At 45.0% G+C, this 20,288-nt stretch overlaps 1 protein-coding gene across 1 annotated transcript in view; it reads right to left on the bottom strand.

Moving 5' to 3' along the window:
* SUSD6 (sushi domain containing 6) overlaps positions 1–17,422 on the bottom strand; it is a 94,463-nt gene extending 77,041 nt beyond the window's left edge. Inside the window, exon 1 of the mRNA XM_004739019.3 lies at positions 17,112–17,422. The gene's annotated coding sequence lies outside the window, so the exon portion shown is untranslated. The remainder of the gene's footprint in view (positions 1–17,111) is intronic.
* Positions 17,423–20,288: the final 2,866 nt, after the last annotated feature.

Raw genomic sequence — 20,288 nt, 5'->3', positions numbered from 1 at the left:
ACAAACGAAGCACTTAGAACAGTGCCCATGTAAAAAGCACTCCATACACCTTACCTTTTATTATGAGTCTACCTTGTAATATTAAGAAAGTTTTACATGAATCTAGGTATATATGTATATACACACATATACGTGTTTGTGTATGTACATCTATATATATATATATACATATATATATATAAATTTCAATTGATTATTGCTACAATTACTCCTCACAATAATGATTTAAGTCAGACAAGACTGCAAGTGTATGAGCATTTCCTACTATAAGGAAGAACTAGCTTGATCCCAAATGGGAGTTCATTACTCATTATCCCCCTAGATTTGCAGCTGGAGACCTGTCTCAGTCATCTTTGTACTCTACCCCCATACATACTAGCACGAATCAAAAAATCAATGGTGAACTGGACTGAATGTAGGGTTTGGCCATGCTATCAACAGAGCCATCTTAGCCTTATGATAAGGGCTAGGGAACAAGTCAGAATCACTATTCTAGGGAATTCCTGGCTACCCTAAACACAGAGACAAGAGGGCTACCTTTCCCAGTCCTGATTCCAACTCAACTTTGAGAAGAAAAGCAGCAACTATAGAATAAGGAGCAGCCAGAGGTCACTTAGAGGTAAATGGCAGAACTGTCCTGCACAACCTGTGAGTCAGCAGGGAACCAGGATAATAGTACTGGGCATTAATTACCCAGCCCCTCCTGCTGGGCCAAAGGGAGATCTATAAATGTGGCATCTCAAAGCAGATAATGCTGTCTTCCCTAAATGAAATGGGAATTGCCTTTCAGTGGAGTATAGGACAGTCTATAAATACCATGGATTAAAAGGTTTCCTGTGGGGCCAACTGCCACCTGCCTAAATGCAGAGACTACCCTAAACAAACCCCCCAGTTTCCCTGAGGGAAAAGCTGCCATCATCCAACAGTATAGACCCCCCACCAAGTGATACCTTAACCGTTTTTTTCTTTCCACTTCAGTTTATTTTTGCTCCCCGACCCCTCCTTCCCAGACCTTCCCTGAGGACCACCCACTCCCGTGTACCCCACCACTGCAGCCCCCACCTGGCCCTGACCTCCTCTCTGAGGATTTGTTCTCTGTCTCCCTCACCACCTCATCCTCCACCCTAACTAACTTCCTAACCCACATATATTACATCTGCCCTGAAAAACACAGGCTTTGTTATCACTCCAACCTTGGTTCTACCCCCAACAGAGTAATTTACAGCCCTTAACTTCTGAGAGCTTTTCTGATCTGGGACGTAAAGACAAGCCCACCAGACTACAGCACCTAGCACAGCACCTAGCAACGAACCTGGCGCACAGCACGCACTCAGTACTTCCTGCCTTGTCCGACTCCACATTTTTCTTCTTTCCTTTCTGGGTCTCGTACTCAGTCACTGTTCCCAGGTATCATATGTGCTACATCCAAATGTCTTAACCCAAAGGAGGGACTCAAATGATGAACATTTTAGTCACCAAGGTTATCCATGTAGCAGGTACATTCTGGGACAAGATCCCATCAGCAACCTTCAAATTACACTAGAGAGAAGACTGGTTACCTTATACCTCCCCACAATCAATGGCCCATTTGGTGAAGAAAGTAACCAGAGGGGAAAGACACAGAGCTGAGGGTCACTTACGGCCAGAAGCAAAGTATAAATAAAGACTTCTGTTGAACACAGAGCTACCCTACGACCCAGCAATTGCATTACTGGGTATCTATCCCAAAGGTACAAATGTAGTGATTCGAAGGGGCACCATAGCCAAACTATGGAAAGAGCCCAGATGTCCGTCGACAGATGAATGGATAAAGAAGATGTGGTGTATGTATTTGTGTGCATGTATTATACACACATACATACACAATGGAATAGTACTCAGTCATCAGAAAAAATGGTAACTTGCCATTTGCAATGACATGGATGGAAGTAGAGGGTATTATGCTAAGCAAAGTAAGTCAATCAGAGAAAGATAATTATCAAGTGATTTCACTCATATGTGAAATTTAACAAACAAAACAGAGGACCATAGGGGAAGAGAGGAAAAAATAAAACAAGATGAAATCAGAGAGGGAGACAATAAGAGACTTTTAATTTTTTTTAAAAAAGATTTTATTTATTTATTTGACAGACAGAGATCACAAATAGGCAGAGAGGCAGGCAGAGAAAGAGGGGGAAGCAGGCTCCCCATCGAACAGAGAGCCCGATGCAGGGCTGGGATCCAGGACCTGGGATCATGACCTGAACCGAAGGTGGAGGCTTTAACCTACTGAGCCACCCAGGTGCCCCAAGAGACTTTTTAAAAAATGTTTCTAAACTTTCTAAAAAAGATTTTATTTACTTATTTGTCAGAGAGAGACAGAGCATGCTAGCAAAAGTAGGGAGAGAAGCAGGCTCCCTGCAGAGCAAGGAGCCTGATGTGGGACTCAATCCCAGGATCCTGGGATCATGACCTGAGCCAAAGGCAGACACTTAACTGACTGAGCCACCCAGGCATCCCCCATAAGAGACTCTTAATCACAGGAAAGAAACTGAAAGTTGCTGGAGGGGTTGGGGCAGGGAGGATGGGGTAAAAGGGTGATGGACATAAAAGAGGGCCAGTGATGTAATGAGCACTGGGTGTTATATGCAACTGATGAATCACTGATCTCTACCTCTACAACTAATAATGCATTATATGTTAATTAATTGAATCTAAATTAAAAAAAAAAAATTTAAGGCCTCTGGAAGGTAAGGACAGCACTCTCATATTCAACTAAAACTCCAAAAGAAAGCTTCCCATAATTCCACATTTACATGTAAAAATGTTTAATTAATTCTGTCAGCAAGAACAGCTGCCAGTTTCACTAGAAACACCATCTGGTTCATTTCTGATAAGGCCCAGGCACGACTTCACATAGGCCAGAGACTGCCTACAATATGGTTCCCAAAAGGTGGCATCCTAGATGACAGCTCCAAGGCAGTGTGCCATTCCTCTCTCCCCAGTGCTCGGAAGCTGCTCCTGCAAGTTCACAATTAGGCCTGAAATAAACCCAGAGCTTCGTTCTTTTATAAATATCTCCTTCAAATCTTCCAGGCATCACCCTGGCTAACTCAACATATGGACTTAAGATAAGTCATCAAATTACTCTGTGCCTCACTTCCTGTAACTCTGAAGTGGGCATACAGTCACCTCACTTCCAGATACCAGCCAGAATTAATTTAAGCAGGTCTGCTTTCAAAAACCAGAAAAATACTACAGAAACATAACAAACAGCCTGAACAACTTGTATTTTAGAGGAGTTTCCATAAAGTGGGTGCAAGGGTGGCTTCTCCACTATAGAATCTCATTTTGCGATTAGCTAAGATTAAGAGGGTCCTTTCCACGAGGTCTTTAAGCTCCTCCAAGATCTTCCTTTTGTCAAGCCAACAGGAACCACTTTGATGTGCTTCAGTAGAGGTCTTTAGGCAGCCACAAATAAGGAAAAGAAAGCCGGCTGGGAATCAGAGCAGACTCGTCTAGAGGTGCACAGACTTGACTGGTATTAAGTACTGAAAAATGACTGCCTCAATAGCAGGGCCCTTCAGATCCTGATGTGGAATTGTACAATGTAAATGCAATACTACAGCAAGTATATATTCCCAAAAAAAGGAATACAAGGTTTGCCAGCCGGCACTAAATGCAAATTTGGAAAAGGGTGTATTTGAAACACATGAAAAAAAAAAAAAAAAACTATGGAGTGCAAGAATCTGTATAAATACTTATATTCCTTCCAGGCCACTAGGCAAATTTAGATGGGTATAACTTTTGACATTGCATTGCCAGTATTTTTCACCAGATGGTAAGTACCTCATGACTCCTATGAAGAAGGCGGCAAGACAAATGTTGTAAAGTCTGATGAAGAGAACCAAAAAGGCAACGGTGAGACCTGTACTGTACAAACCCAAGGGGAGAAACTGGTGGCATCAGCTCTGACCCCTTAAGTTTGATGAGGAGGATCTCCCACTTTCTGGAAACAACTCTGGGTAGAAACCACTCAGGGTTTCCCCTGCTCCCCCCCCCCCCCCCGCTAAATGTGAATATACAGAGGGGTGCCTGGGTGGCTCAGTGGGTTAAGCCTCTGCCTTCGGCTCTGGTCATGATCTCGGGGTCCTGAGATCGAGCCCCATGTCAGGCTCTCTGCTTGGTAGGGAGCCTGCTTCCCCCTCTCTCTCTGCCTGTTTCTCTGCCTGCTTGTGATCTCTCTGTGTGAAATAGAATCTTTGAAAAAAAAGGGGGGGAAATGTGAATATACAGAGCAGAAGCCCACAGCACAAAGCTCAAAACCTATTTCCCACCAAGCCTAACTTCAGCACAACCATTCAGTCCCACAAACAGGCAGAAGAGAGTTATTTATAGAGCAGGTGGAAGTCACAGGCAGTACCAAAGTGGTATGGAACGAGGCCTTCCCCTGGAGAGGCTGAGCCCATCCTTGAGCAGTTCTTCCAGGATGAAGGAAGGAGAGGTGAGCAGACTCCAGGCTGTGAGGCTGCTGGTGTGAACTGCAGAAGGGCAGTTAACAGAGAAGGCCATTTCTGCTGCTGATTCAACACAGCCTCAACACAAGGCACTAGACCACTCTGTGCCTCACTCCCTGTAACTGTGAAGTGGGCATAACTCCACCTTGCTTCCAGCATAGCTGTGAGGATAACAGCTGGTAACAGTTACTATTTACTGAGCACTAACCACATGCCAGATACCAGGCTAACGGCTTGCTATGTCTCCTCCAAACCCCATGTATGTAGTAGATACTACCATAAACCCCCATTTTCAGCTCAAGAAACTGGGGCTTAATGAAGAGACTTACCCAAACCACTCAAAGCAGACTGAAAATTTAACACTACAAAAGCAAGGGCTGATCATGAATTAATATTAATATCACTTCTTCCGGGGCGCCTGGGTGGCTCGGTGGGTTAGAGCCCCTGCTTTCAGCTCGGGTTATGATCCCAGGGTCCTGGGATCTAGCCCCACATAGGGCTCTCTGCTCAGCGGGGAGCCTGCTTCCTCCTCTCTCTCTGTCTGCCTCTCTGCCTACTTGTGATCTCTGTCTGTCAAATAAATAAATCTTTAAAAAATATATATCATTAAAAAATATATATATATATCATTTCTTCCCCAAATAAACTACCAATTGCATATATTTTAGTTGTCAGGTACTGTACCTGGTTTTAAATATTCCATTTTATTTGATCTTCATAATAATCCCACTAGGGGGTACTTTTAAGTTATACATGCCAACAGTCAAAAATTCAAATGACATAAAAAAAAAGTTTAAGAAGTTATAGTTTTCCTGTTACCCTTCATCACCCCCAAATCCCCCGTAGCAAGTAATCATTGATATTTTGGTAGCCACCTTTCTGGAGACAGGCAGTGTTAAAAAGTATCATCTCCATTTTACAAATGACAAAAATGAGGACCAGAGAGGTTAAAACTGCTCACGGCATAGAGCTGAAAAATGGCTGAGCTGACAGTGGAAGCAGAGTTAATCTGAGTCCAAGGCCTGCTATCTTCTACTTGCCTCCCACTCAGTACCGGCTTCGTAAAACAATCATCCATTTTCATTCACCACAGGAAAGGGGGAAACTGTGCCTGGCCCACAGCCAATCTTACTCCTCCACTTTCCCAACTACATGGAAAAAGCAGGGCCCTCTAAGCACACCCTGCCCCAGTAACATCAGCACTGCTTCATGTTTCTCCAAATCTAAGCTGTCGTGGGTGAGACAGGACCTTCACTTCCAACTTCCTCTGAAAACAAGAGCGGGACAATGGGGAAGAGGAGGTCAAGCCTCGCCTACAGGAGACTCGAGGTTCCCTTGTCTGCAAAAAAAGGAAGGATGTTCCTAAAGGAGTCCTCATGAGGTCTCAGTCAAAGACAGTCCCCTTTTAGAAACAGGGTTTACAGAGTTGCTCTGAATCCCCACCACCAAGTCCTTAAGACCCAGAGAACTTGGAAGTTCTTCTCTGGCTTATCCCCAACTGGACCTTCTAATAATCCCCAAACTGCATGGATTTCTAGATACAAAGGTTTTGACCCTACAGCCACTCCCCTCCTCCAAAAATAAAAATAAAAGCCCCTCGGACAGAATACTTTTCCTCAGTTAGGAGATGAAAGCTGCCTTTCAGATTTTGTACACTTCCACATTCCTGTCCCAACTGTATACAAAAACGTACTGACCTTTAGAGTACCTACACTGAGATGGGGTGGGGAAACAGGAAGGGTTGTTGTATTGTTTTTCATGAGAAAGTTAAGATTTATCAAGTCTGCAATTCCAGGAGGTTTCCTATTTCCAGCATGCAGTACCAGTGTTTGATTCAGCCAGCCCTGGGCTGACTCAGTGTTACTATCTACAAGCACAGTGGCTGCTAAATGTCTACTGGTTACCAAAGGCCATGGCTTTCCCACTAAAATCTTCCTCACAGTATGACATGACATCTTACATGAAAGCACTCTGTAAAATGGAGCAATCTGTACTGCTTTAATATGGATGCCCAGCCTGCATAGTAAACACATCAGAGACTTAAACCAGCCCTTCCATCCTCAAGGGCTTTAAAATCCATGAGTGGAAAAGACAAACCAAAATAAATACTGGAGAACATTTGTTAGGCTGTGCAAGGCAAAGAATCCCTGTGGGGCGATGATTAAACAGGAAAGAGCATTCAATAAATACTTGTTCAATTAATAAATGAATTCAGATGCACTGCTTGAAAAATACATACCTTGTTGCTACTCACAGAAAATTTTACTAACACCAGAGGCTCTGAAATCTGTTCATTCTGCTGTTGCTCACATATATCCAAGAAAAGCAGTGAGCATTTGTAGAGAGCTGCCCTTCTTTCAAAGATGAGATTTTTCAAAAGCATGCATAGACCTTCAAAGGAGATGACCCACACAATTACACTTTATAATTCCAGAAGCAAAAGAACCACTCCCAAAATAGCTCAGTTCTGGAGAACAAACAGAAACAAGCCATCCTACTACTACTTTCTTGATTGCAAACAGATTCACAGTAGATATTAAAAATATATTAAGTAAATAAGGTCAAACTGTAGATACACACTTGTAGGTTGGATTTAGGGTATGACTGATGCCTCCTGAAGTTTTTAAAACATGGACAGAGTTCCAGAAGCAAAAACCTGGACCTGAAAATTAGCAAGGGGAACTGTGGTCTTGAATCCAAATTTTTAAGGGGCCCTGTAGTTTGGTTTTCACCAGCCTTGCTAAAACATGTGGAAGAATCTCTAGTACCCTCTCTTTGCTTCACCTCCTCCTGCCTCCATGGTTTCTTTTTTTTTTTTTTTTTAATTTAAAGATTTTATTTATCTATTGGACCAAGAGATCACAAGTAGGCAGAGAGGCAGGCAGAGGGAGAGGAGGAAGCAGGCTCCCCTGCTGAGCAGAGAGCCCAATGCGGGGCTCAATCCCAGGACCCCGGGATCATGACCAGAGACGAAGGCAGAGGCTTAACCCACTGAGCCACCCAGGCGCCCCGCCTCCATGGTTTCTGAGCAGTCTTCTTTTCCTGCTACCAGACAGAGTGAAGCTGGTGAATGTTAACCACTTTTTTTTCACCCTGTTTATATTTGTTTTTCACTCAGCCCAGGCCTTTCCTCCAAATGCCTCTTTTTAGAATTTCATCACTAATACCACTCTTTGATTCCTTGTCATCCACGGCTCATGGCCTCAAGGTCGCCTTGCCCTCTCACCCTTTTGACTTTGATCCTCTATCCTTGGTCAATCAACCAACCAAATAATCCTGGGGCTGAGTACAAAGAAGTGGACAAGACTGTCACTGACTGACCTGAGGCGACTCCCAACCTCAGCCTGGAGCCTGGTCCGACAGAGATAGCTACCCACTGAAGTAAAATATATGGGGCTGTATGCAAATTGGGAGCCTTATGCGTGCCAGTACTGTTTTGGTTCTTTGCTGCCCCAGCAGGTTAAAAAGCCACAGACAGTTCAAGAAAAGAGATATCACAAATCAACATTTACATCTAAAATTAAAGCCTGGGGAAGATGGGAGAAAAAAATTCCCTAAAGAATTCACACTACTGTTCCTATTTCCCTTCTCCCAGTTTCTCACTGTGGAACCCGCACCTAATTTCCTCTCTCAATTAAAAGCAAAGAAAAGAGAAAAGAAAAGAAATTTCAGGGTCAGAAAACATTTCTACGATAAAAACTGATTGGTTAAATAAAGCCAGTAAACAGGAATTCTCACACCAGACCAAACTCCTAGATCTAGCCTACTCTGTTGAGAAAGGCAATTTGCTTTCTTGCCTGGAAGGCCAGAATTCTCCAAGATTATTTTTCCAGCCCACCTCCCTTCCAGGGTGATAGCTGGACTAGAGCACAGACGTCACTGAAAATGTCAGAGCAACTCCTTCAGAGTATCTAACTGAAAGTCTACTTTATACAACAGATTCCTCTAATCCTACTCTCAAGTTAGATAACCCATGGGTATTTCCTTGGACTGTTAAGGCCATGAAGGCAAGAATTGTGTCCATTTTGTTCTTTGTTTACAACTGTATACCTAACACTGACCACAGGCATTCACTAAATACTTGCGCTAAAGAAATGGTAAGATTTACTTCCTTTTGGTTTCTACACCAACCATTTAAACTCCCACCAGCCTGATGTCACAGTCCAACAGGAGCATCAGCTTACAAATTATTATGACTTGAAGGTGCAGGGAAAGGGGGGGAAAAGACGGCCCAGTGAACTCTCACGAAACTCAGAGCCTGTTTTTCTTGCCATCCCACTGTGTAACGTGCAAAATCCCCACAGGACTGAAACAAGGAGGTGGATGGCCTTCCCACAGCAGTTTCCGCCTGGCAGGTGGATAAGAATCAAGGACTGATAAAGGTGTGGACCAGCTAACATACCACTTGCTAATTCTCTAAAAATGTCTTGAGTGGGCCAACTGAAAAGCACTATCCACTGAGCACAAAACTGCTCAATGGCTCTCCAGGGTGGAGAAAGCTAGCACATATGACCTCAGCCCAAGAAGCCTGGTTCCTTCCGGACTGATTAGAGACAGTTACAGATGTGTGTTCACACTGCAGCCATGAAGGGTTGTAGACTGCTAATGGGGTAGGGGGGAGGGAGCATCAGCCCTCCCTAACAGCATGTTTCCAATTATCAGTTAGTCCTACTACATCTAGGATGCTACCAGTACCTGTCACTGTCCCATCTGGGCAAGAGGGACCCAATGGGGAAAAGGACTCAGAGAACACATCCCACTGGCCTGGAGCTGGTGGTGTTTTATGAATTGCAAGGAAGCACAATACAGAGATACAAAAGTTAAGCAGGTCCAGCCTAAGCACAACAGTGCCCATTTTAACAGCAGTTCTTCCTCAGAAGAACTGAACTTAAAGACTAATTCCTCCCTGTAATTTCACTATTAGATTCAAAACTACAATCACCAAGGGGCGCCTGGGTAGCTCAGTGGGTAAAGCCTCTGCCTTCAGCTCAGGTCATGATCTCAGGGTCCTGGGATCAAATCGGGCTCTCTGCCTAGCAGGGAGCCTACTCCCCCCACACCCTCTGCCTACTTGTGATCTCTGTCCGTCAAATAAGTAAATAAATACATCTTTAAAAACACACACACACACACACACACACACACACAAAAACTACAATCACAGAAAGGACATGAATTTGTTCCTAACATAAACCATACACTGTTCTGGGCTCCAATGCCCTTTCCCTGAGACAAGACCAGAGGAAAGAAAAGTTGATCATACACTGGCAAAAAGAGTGCTAGGCTAGGGATCAGGAGCCCTGGCTTCTCTACTAGCCCTGTCACCCCTTAGGGAAGTCAGCTCTGAGCGTCCATTTCCCATTCTTCCTAAAGAATACTTTACTTTCCATAAAGTAAGGAGGTAGGAGGAAATTACCCCAAAGTTACAACCTTCCAACTCTAGCATCTAATGAGCCTGGAGTCTCTCTCATCACATACTTGGTCTGAATAATACCTGTATATTATGCCCAAGAATTTGAATCTTCAGATAAGAATTTTATCTTACCTCCCTTTGCCTTTTGAGCCCCTCTAGCACTTGGGAAGAGAATTTGCATGAACAGGTAGAGCACACCCCAATACTCTAAAACTTTGTCAGGGAAGTTATGGCAGCATTCATACACATTTATACGAACATAAACACACACACACACACACACAGAGAGGCAGGAACTTTCTGGAAGGACTGATCCTTGGGCTTGGCTCCAGCTACAAGACAAAGTAATACAAGTACAGGAGAAGATAATTCAAGTTCCCAATTTTTGTCTGCCTTATTGGACAAAAGTCCATGTGCCTTGTACCCCACATTTCTCTGGAACCACCTTGATCCTCTAATAAAAGAATGAGGTGGCCTGCACACACACACTTTCAAGAGCTTTTGGTAAGTGACCTAGGAGTAAGAAAAACAAGATCAGCTATTGCTCACAAATGCAGGTAGTTCCAATTAGGACAAGGGCAAGAGGCAGCTCTGTACTTCAGTAATATGGCTGGTATGGTGTGAAACCAGCCAGGAGCATATCCTGTAGAGGAAATGACACTCCCAGCAATACCATCTGTTCCTCTCTGTGTCTGGCATGATCTATATTTTTAACCTCAGGTGCACCTGAAGTCCACCAGTAAGAGCCCTATAAAAGCTGCTCTGAAGAGCAGTTTTTCACAAACCTACATTTAAACCACACTCAGTGCCCCACCCCATACCTTGATGGTTGGCTCTCCATCGCAGCCTAGCAAAACTTCTAAGCAGGTGCACAGAACCCTGGCATGGAATGTTTCATAAGAAAAGGAAAAGCTTCTGAGAACTATAAATTACATTTGATAAGGAAGGCTCTGTGGGGTTCATGGTAAAGTTCACTCCATAAAACACAATGACGTGATTTAGAACGGAGGCTTCATACTGAAAATCTTTTTTTTTTTTTTAAAGCAGCAGTACATGGGCACTGAATGTAGGCACTACTGCATCTGTAAACTCCCACTACTCTTTAAAGTTCGGCACTAAAGATTTGGAAACCATGCTATTGTATTCTTACACACATAATTCTTCCTTTCATTTGTTCTTTTTCTTGGTAGTATCTTCTCTTAATTCAGGGCAATATCCTCAACAAAACACAATGAAAAGTTTTTGCCTTAACACTGTTCTTTCCCAAACAAACTGCATAACCAAAATGTTAGCTCCAGAGTAGAAATATGGATGCAGTTTTTAAAATACCTCCCTAAGAAATAAAAACATATCTCTACACAAAACTTTACACATGGGTGTTAACAGCAACATTACTTATAATAACAAAAAACGAAATAATCCAAACATCCATTAGCTGATGAATAAACAAAATGTGATATATCTATACAAGAGATTATTTAGCAACAAAGTGGAATAAAGTACTGACACGTGCTATAATATGGATAAACTTCAACAACATTATGCTAAGTAAAAGAAGACAACTTCTAAAGACCACATGTTGTATGAGTCTGTTTATATGAAATGTTCACATAGGTAAACTACAGAGACAGAGTAGATTAGTGGTGGCTGTAGGCTGCAAGGATTGTGAGGAACAGGGAATGACTACTAATGGAGTTTCTTTTTGAGGTGATGAAAATGTAGCAAAATTAGAATATGGTGATAGCTGTCAGCTACAGCTGATTTAGTGATGGACTATTACAAAGCCATTAGAAATAATTATAAAGGCTATATGTCATTATGGAAAAATATTGATGGTATAATGCTAAATGAAAAAAATATGTAAAAATTAATATACAGGGATTTCCAACTGAAAGAAAGCACAGAACAGACGAAAATGATGTTTGTGGTAGGATGGTAGAACATGGTGAGTTTTTCTCCCCCTCTATTCTCCAAGCTTTCTGTAATCTTGTCCCCACTGTGTAAAGGAAAAAAAAAAAAAAAAAGTAACTCCAGTCTTCCCTCTGAGAGACCAGGCTACCACTTAAAATGCAAAATGATCAAAATCACCTTGTTCTCTTTTTCAAGTTCCCTTTTTAAAACTTCCACCCACTTAGTTTACTCAGATCAGTTGAGAAGAGCCCAAAGAAGGAAGAATGGGATAAACAGTCCTATCCCATTCCCAGAAGCCAATTTCATTTTACTGGCTTTGTCAGAAGCTGAAGCCTAGTCTAGCCAAAAGTCTAAGTGGAGAGAGTCTACACACTGGCCAACTCTATGCTCTGATCTTAAACTTCTGTGGGTGAAGGCAAGTCACTGCTGGCAGGAGGTTGGATTTGGAAAGATGAGACTTTCCCCCATCCTTAAGAAAGGATGGTAAGAAAGAGGAGTTTGAGAAAGAGTCCCTATTTATACCTCTTCTCTGAGGTTTTATGTCCAATCTCCAACTACAGGAGAAAAGAATCCTGAGTCATTGAATTTTTCACCACAAAAGATCCTCTTCTGAGTAATAAAGAATTGTCAGTCACCACCTCTGCTGTCTGCAAATCCCTGAGAATCTATTACTATCATCAGGAACCCAGGCTAACTTTCCCCAAATCAAGCAACTGGGACCTCAAAAAAAAAAAAAAAAAAAAAATCTAACACATACACATATGTGTGGGAGGGAGAGTACATTTAAGGGCACACTGCTATCAGGTAATTTCAAGGATCTACTAACACTGGCAACAGTAACAGAGAACTACATCTGTTTCTGCTTGAGAAAAGGCTTTAATAATATCCTGTTTCTAGAATACTACATAAATTCTTGGCATGCAGCCTTCAGGTGTCTCAAGGGTGCTATTTTCCTTTTCTGAGATATAAGGGCCCAGGAAGGAGACTACAGGCTACACGGGAGCCTGTGAAATCTGCCCAAGTTAGGGCATTTTCTGCTGTTGCTATACCAATACCTTCAGAGATTCAAGTGTCCCCAAGCCCTGACAGAAGCACAGGTGGACTTTCACAGCCAAAGTGACCCAGCTCAGCACCACTGGAGGTCTACCAGCAGAGTGGAGGCTTCCACCCTTAGAAGATTCAGAGGATGAGAGAGCAAACAGAGGAACCCTGCTGGTTTCTAGGCCAAAGGACTAAAAGGGAAAGAAAAAGGACACCATCACAGACACACATGAGGACAAAAAAAAGGAAACATCCACAGATGCCCGATAGGTTTTACTGCTAAAACCTAAGCCCTGTAAGAGGTACCTCTTTCCCCAGTGCCTCTACTTTTTCAAATAAAGGTTTTACACAGACACTCAAGAACTTACAAGCATGCAAGGGAACAATGGCTGTCGCCTTGAATTCCAGCGAGAGTGGAAGTGAACAGATCTTGATGCTCAAGAACAGTCACCCCAACGCTGGCCTGGAATCGCTTCATTGGTCTCAGATTCACAGCTGCTGCAGCTTCAAATACTCATCACAAAACCCCCCGCCCCAAACTTCAAGCTGCATCCTTCATTCCCACCGGTATGAAAATAGCCCTCCCACACTACAGGCATCGTTTCTCACTGCTCTAGTTTCCAAGACTTCTGCAATGTGGCAACATAACTTAAGAATATTAATTTTTTAGAAACCATTCCACTAAATGAAATCTCACTATGGTGGGATATGGGGTGGCCCCTAGATTGAAGCCATCTTGAGGAGAAACCTGGATAGAGTCTCTATTATCATACATGCATTTGTCCCAGTGTTTACCCTTAACCCAACTGTCCTAACACTCCCCACTCAGGTCTGCATCTGTGCAATATCTGCTTTCAAATATTAAAAAAAAATAAGGCACTGGGCTTCTTCCTCTCCTTGTTCTTTCCCCTACCACTTAAGGGAAGATCTCTAAGTAAGACCTCCTTACTGTCCAGGAAGATAGAAGAGGGAAAATGAATCCTGCTTGTCAGCTTCAGCTAGGAGATCACATGTCAATTCAGGAGCTCAGTAAAATGCTTCATGCATGGCAGTTACACAAACACTACCAGTGGACCTGCTGACATTCAGGCCTTCAAGTGGGCACTGCAGGCCTCTAAGTGGGCACTATAGTCCTGCTGCCTCTCAGTGAACTTGTTGCTTGTACATGAGGAAGTAGAGGGAAAAACAGCACTTAACGCTCTCTGGTCTTCCTTCTCTACCCACAAGCAGCTCTGCTCAAGACTTCTCCACAGTTCACTTCTTTCGATACAGAAATGAGGAAGCCTGTGTGACTAATTTTTTTAAAGATTCTGTAATCCTCTAAGCCCACAGTCAGACACCAGGGGAGTTGACCTTGAACAACACAGGTTTGAACTGCGTGGGTCCACTTCCACACAGATTTTTTTACAGTACAGTATTATAAATGTATTTCCTCTGTCTTGTGATTTTAAGAACATTTTCTTTTCTCTGGCTTACTTTATTGTAAGAATATAGTATATAATACATGTAGCATACAAAATAAGTGCTAATCAGCAGTTTATGTTATCACTAAGGATTCCTGTCAACAGTAGGCTATTAGCCAAGTTTTGGGGAAGTCACAAGTTATATGTGGATTTTTTACTGCATAAGGGTCAGTGCCCCTAACCCTGTGTTCTTTAAGAGCCAACTGGAGTTACCTGGTTGTCAAAACAGCTGAGGACATGGGAAGAGTGCATAAGGAATGATGTAAAATATAAAGCAAGTTTTTCTCTGGGCTACAGAAAAGCATGGAATCATGGAGGGAATGAAATAATGCTTAGTAGCAATAAACCTGAAATAAGTTCTTACTTTTAAAAAGCCAGGTGAATGATTACCTTTGGAGGGTGCATAAATGTATATGGAGTGGGAGGATAGCTGAAGAAATTGCGGCCCCAGCAACAGCAAAGGAGGAAATCCCCTGCCAGGAAATGCACCATTACATAAGAGCACAAGTTCAGTCACCACAGGATGGAGACCTGCCAGGAAACCAAACAATGCTGAGGTCTCTTCTCTACCAGCCCACATCTGCAACACCTCACTCTACATTTCTTCTCCTTTCTGTTGCCTAAATTCTAGGCTTTGAGAAGGCAGTCCAGTCCTCGGAAAATAAGTTGAACTGTGCCAACTGACACTGGGTTTGATATCAGGGTTTAAACATTTGCGGGGTGGGGTAGGAGACCGCCCTACTCTGAGAACACAGTACTACAGTATCCAAGTCACTATGCAGACAGGAAGTCCTAAGTATCAGTCCCTCATACCAGTAGTGTCTTCTAATTTAATTAACTTGACAGCAGGTCCTTAAGCAGCAAATCGTCACCACTTAAAACTAACAACATAAACCAAAATACACTGACTTAAAAGACTGAACTCCATGAAGGCATGGCTGTGTTCGGTCTTTTTTTTTTTTTTTTTTTTTAATTAATTTGTGTTCCGTCTTATTCATTGCAGTATCCCCAGTACCTAGCACAGTGCCTGACATACATTCCGCATCACTTAAATACTTGGGAATACTGAATGAAAGAATGAATAAACAACTGAATATTGTGAACATGCCCAAAGTGTGTACCTTGGAGAATTAAGGATGCTCAAGATCTGAAAAAGAGTTTGAAGAAGTAGTGCTTTGAAAAACTTCTAGAAAGACTCCAGCTTCAATTTTATTAAATGGTAAGCAAATTAGAAGCTAATAGTATAATCTAGCAGTTGAAGTGTGGTCTCCACCATGAGCTATTTTTGTGACCCTAGGCAAGTTATTTGGTTTCGGTTTCAACTGGGGGAAAAAAAAGGAAATCATAACAATATCCACCACAAAAGTCTATTATTAAATGAGATCAAGAAAGTAAACTTCTTGGCATAAAGCTTGGTACACATTCCCCAAGAACTGTTCCTATTATTGCTACTATTGTTGCTTTATTAAATACCTCGTTTACTAAGGGGGAGGTAGACCTACTCCTGGCCCCTCCACCCAACCAATTGTGAAAATTTTCATTTCTGGTTAAATACACATCTAGCTAAAAATGCAAAGCCCAGAAAATTCAGAACTCAACGCCAAGAACATGTCTGTACTAGCCTCTACTAGATGGTGACAATTATTTGGGTGTGGAATTCCCAAAACAGAAAAGGTGTGTGTGTGTGTGTGTGTGTGTGTGTGTATCATTCATACACACATTTTACACCAGAGGAATGAAAAGAGCAAAAATGAATTAACCACTGCAAAGGATGGAAAGACACACTTCCACCTCTGCCCATCTAGAAAGGCCCACAGTTAATTGAACTGGGTAGTTCTACTGCACCTCTGTACAAAGCACACACAAGCCCAGTAAGCAAGAGCAACAAAGCAGCGAGCTCCCGACCACTAAGAGTACATTCTGTGGGAACAGCAGTACTAGGCCTGCGGGCCAGGACATGAACTCCCCCCCTAAGGAGTCCAAGACTTGATTTTGACGTCGTTTTCGTCTCGGGTCTTAACAGTCCCACCCCCACCGCCGGCTAATCTCGTTACAGGTAACTTTCCACTTCTGCAGCCCCACAGCCAAACCAGGAGAGAGGGTCACACCTACACTATTATTTGGAGTCCCTAAAAACCAGAAGCAAAAAAGAAAGTCTACATATATAAACAGGAAGTGATTTCGGTGAGTCTCAGCCCGGATAATAAGTAAAGTTTTTGCGATTAAAGAGCAGATGAGGCGCAGGGGCTCCAGAAAGCTCCGACTGCTCCCACACACGGACTCCAAGCTCTCCTCAGGAAATCCACCGTCGCCAAGCCACCCTGCCCCGCGCAGCACCCGCAGCTTTGATCGGCCGGATGGGGAAAGTAACAGTAAGAAGAAAGGGGCCTCCGCCTTCATGTTCCCCCGCGACCCGCACAGTCTGGTTTCCGCTCTGACTCCCGGCCAGGGAGCGCGACCCCATACGCCGGGCGAGGCCAGGCGGCGCGCCTCGGTCTCGGCCACCAGCTCGCGGCCGCAGACCGGCCGTCCGGTCCTCTTCCCGGCCTGCGCACAGCCCACGCCGCTGCCCGCTCAGCCTCCCCGGCCGCCCTCCCGGCCCCGCGCGCTGCGGGCTGGGTGACAGCGGGGCCGGCGCACTCAGCAGCCGACGCTGGGCGGCCGGCCGGGGCTCCCCGGCGTCAGTCCCTGGAGGTGCGCGCGGACCCCGCGCCCCTGACAGCCTGTCGGCCGCGCCAGTGACACAATGCCCGGCCTCGCCGCCCCCCAGCCGCGGTGACAACTCACCCGGGGAACCGCGCGGCGACCTCCGCGAGGGGGGGCGCTCGAAGCTTCCGCGGCGCTGGGATCCGCTCTGCCGCCTGCGCGCGCCCGCAACCCTCTCGGGTCTAGGCGAGGCCCTGAGTGCCCTTGTCTGGCTGGCGCTGGCTAGTGCTGCGGGAGGAAGCGGCGGGAGGCGGGGGGCGAGGCTGTCGCCGGCTTAGAGAATGGAACGCGGCGGCGGCTGCGGCGGCGGTAGCGGCGACGGCGGCGGCGGTGGCGGCGGCAGCAACAGCGGCTTCCGCGTCACTGGCCCAGCTGTACCGCGCGGGCGGGGGAGAACCGCGGAGGGGGGAGGGGAAGGGGCGGGCAAGGGGCGGGGTCAGGCGCGCACGCAACAAGCGCCGGCGTCGCGCCGCCGGGACCGCCCCTCTGGGAGGCCCTGCCGGTCGACGGCGGCCAGCACGCACGCGCCGCCGGAGAGGCCGCAGGCCCCGCGGGAGGCGAGCCCGGAGCCCGGAGGGGGCGGGGCGGGGCGGGGCCGGGCAGGGTGGGGCGGGGGGGTGTGTGTGGGGGGGCTGTTTAAAGGGACAGTCACGCCTACTACGCTTGAGTGGCCCGGGCTGTGGCACCAGCTCAACCTGCGCCGCGTTTGCCGTGCGCTCTCTAGTTCTTTTACTATTATTATTTTGTGGATTTTTTGGATGTTTTTTGGGTTATGGGATTACTATTATTTGCAAATAATTGGTTTGTTCTCAGGTTTACAGGGCGCTTTCACCCATGTTGCCGTATTAGCTCTTGAATCGCTTGCCAGACCTAGGACTGATGCAGGTCATCATCTCCCTTTTAAGGAGTACTCAAACTGTGTAGTGTAGTTTACCGAGCTTGAAATTGCCCCACGGGGGTGGGTGCGTGTAAAAAAGCACATTCGGGATCCCGCCTCCAGCCATTCTGATTTAGGAGAACTAGGATTGGACTCAGGGATCTATTTTAAGAAGCATTTCTCGCTGTCTCCCTCTCTGTCAAATAAATAAAATCTTAAAAAAAAAAAAGAAGAAGAAGAAGAAAAGAAAAAGAAAGAAAGGAAAAAGAAAAGAAGAAGCATTCCCCAAAGTGATTTTTCAGCACACCGAAAGCACTGGACTGATCTCAAGGTTGAGAAAACTATAGTAAAGAGCAAAAGAGCAAGGATCGGCAGAGTGGGGGCTAGGACCACACCATACTCCTAACTTTATCTCCCATCCTGAGCCTTGCCTCTTTGGGCTGTTTTTCCAGGATATACTATGCGAATGGTTTGTGCAGCATATCGCTACACCGTCTGTTGGTGATCTCACTGCAGCCCTCGGAGGTAGTCCTCCGTTTCTGTATTTACAGGGCTTGTGGCCCATTGATGGCGATGATGGTGACTTTATCTTTGTGGCCCAGGAACCTTGCACAGTGCCTATTCAGAAGTGCTCCTATTTGAGAATCAGTGCCCGAGTTTGCCCTTGGACCCACAGACTTCGTCTTCCTGCAGCTTAGGCCAGGCAGGCCCCTCCTCCCAGATGCCCTTCGGACAGGATACTCCCCTCTCAGGGCCTCTCACCTAACCTAGTTCTAGTAGGTTCCTTGGAAAAGTGCTGTGAATTAACAGGGTATGTCCTTAAGGTAGCTAAAACCAGAGCCCATGCTCAGGCATTCATCTCCAAGAGAACCTTCCCCTCATGGACCCCACAGAAACTGTGGCTTTAGCTACCTTTTCCATATGTATGTCCTTGCTCTGCCTTCTTTCTTCCTTGGCTTCCTGTTGGGCATGCCTCCCATGCTGCTCATTTCCCCTCTCTGTTGGGGCTGCACAGCCCAGATCACCAGGGGGTTGGAAAGCAAGTATTAGATTGGCCTGGGTCTGCAACAGAGCTCAGTAACCCTATGTGGGCTGCAGGAACACCCCAGGCATACCCAATGCCTGGAAGGGGACAAGGGAAAGGGTAAAGAAAACAAATGGAGAGAAGAAAAGGTGGGCAGATTACCCACAAAGGCAGGTTGGTGTAGTGGAATAGGGGTTAGGCTGGGTATCTGAGCCCCTGGCTTTGTACTACAGTCAGTTTGGTCACTGAGCAGCTTAGTGACCTCATGCAAGACCCACCATCTCTCACTGCAGGTCTGCAACTCACTTCCTGGAAATCCTCGCCTGGGATCTCCCAGTGTCCACTGAATGAAATCCAACTCCCAAGCCAGGGCTGTGTCCAGTGCTCTCCAAAATCTGTCCCAAGTCCCCTCCATCCTTCCACACACCCCACATACCACCTGTGTCCTAACCTCTCGCATGCCACCTACTTTTACATCTCAGAGCTTGTGCCCACACTGTTCCCTATGCCTGGAATGTCCTCTCCAACAACAACCCTTTGCAACCTCTCCAGAGCTCTCCTTCCTTTCTGTGGCATTTTGGACAAGTCTCAGTTTAGCTTCTATTTCCTTCTGTGTTATATTGCAGGGTCAGGGGTGAGTCACTTTTCTCCTTTTATAAATACTGGCTCCCCAGCCTCTCCTCTCTTCCCATTTCCCTACCTGCCTGAATTCCACTGGCTTCCTATAGAACTGAGCAAAAGGCTCTTTACATTCTGCTATGGGTCTTGCTCATTTTTTCTGCAACATTGGGGTGATATTTCCTGGCCGAGGTTAAATATTTTTATGCCATTGAAAAGATAATTCTTAAAATGAGGGTTAAGAATCATTTAGAAGTAGAAATTCTAATTTGGGAAGAGTCTTTTTTTTTAATTAAAAACTCTCAATTTTTAAAAATTTGACAGCTTTAGAGGCGCCAGTGTGGCTCAGTTGGTTGAGCAACTGCCTTCAGCTCAGGTCATGATCCTGGACTTCCAGGATCGAGTCCCACATTGGGCTCCCAGCTCCTTGGGGAGTCTGCTTCTCCCTCTGACCTCCTCCTTTCTCATGCTCTCTCTCACTCATTCTCCCTCAAATAAATAAATAAAATCTTAAAAAAAAAAATTTGACAGCTTTATTGAGGTCCAGTTCACATACCATATAATCACAATTTAAATGTCTAATTATATATTTAAAGTTTTAGTATATTTACAGAGTTGTGCAAGCATTACCACAATCAACATCTTCATGATCCCCAAAAGAAACTCTAAACGCATGCAGGCACATCCTACCCCCCCCCACTCCCCCCAAACACAACCAATAAGCTACTATCCAGAGATT

The sequence above is a fragment of the Mustela putorius genome, unplaced genomic scaffold (assembly GCF_011764305.1).
Source record: "Mustela putorius furo isolate JIRA1106 unplaced genomic scaffold, ASM1176430v1.1 tig00000129_pilon_pilon_pilon, whole genome shotgun sequence".
NCBI lineage: Eukaryota > Metazoa > Chordata > Mammalia > Carnivora > Mustelidae > Mustela > Mustela putorius.
Note: the sequence above shows the minus strand (reverse complement) of the source record. Positions and strands in the feature narration are given on the sequence as shown.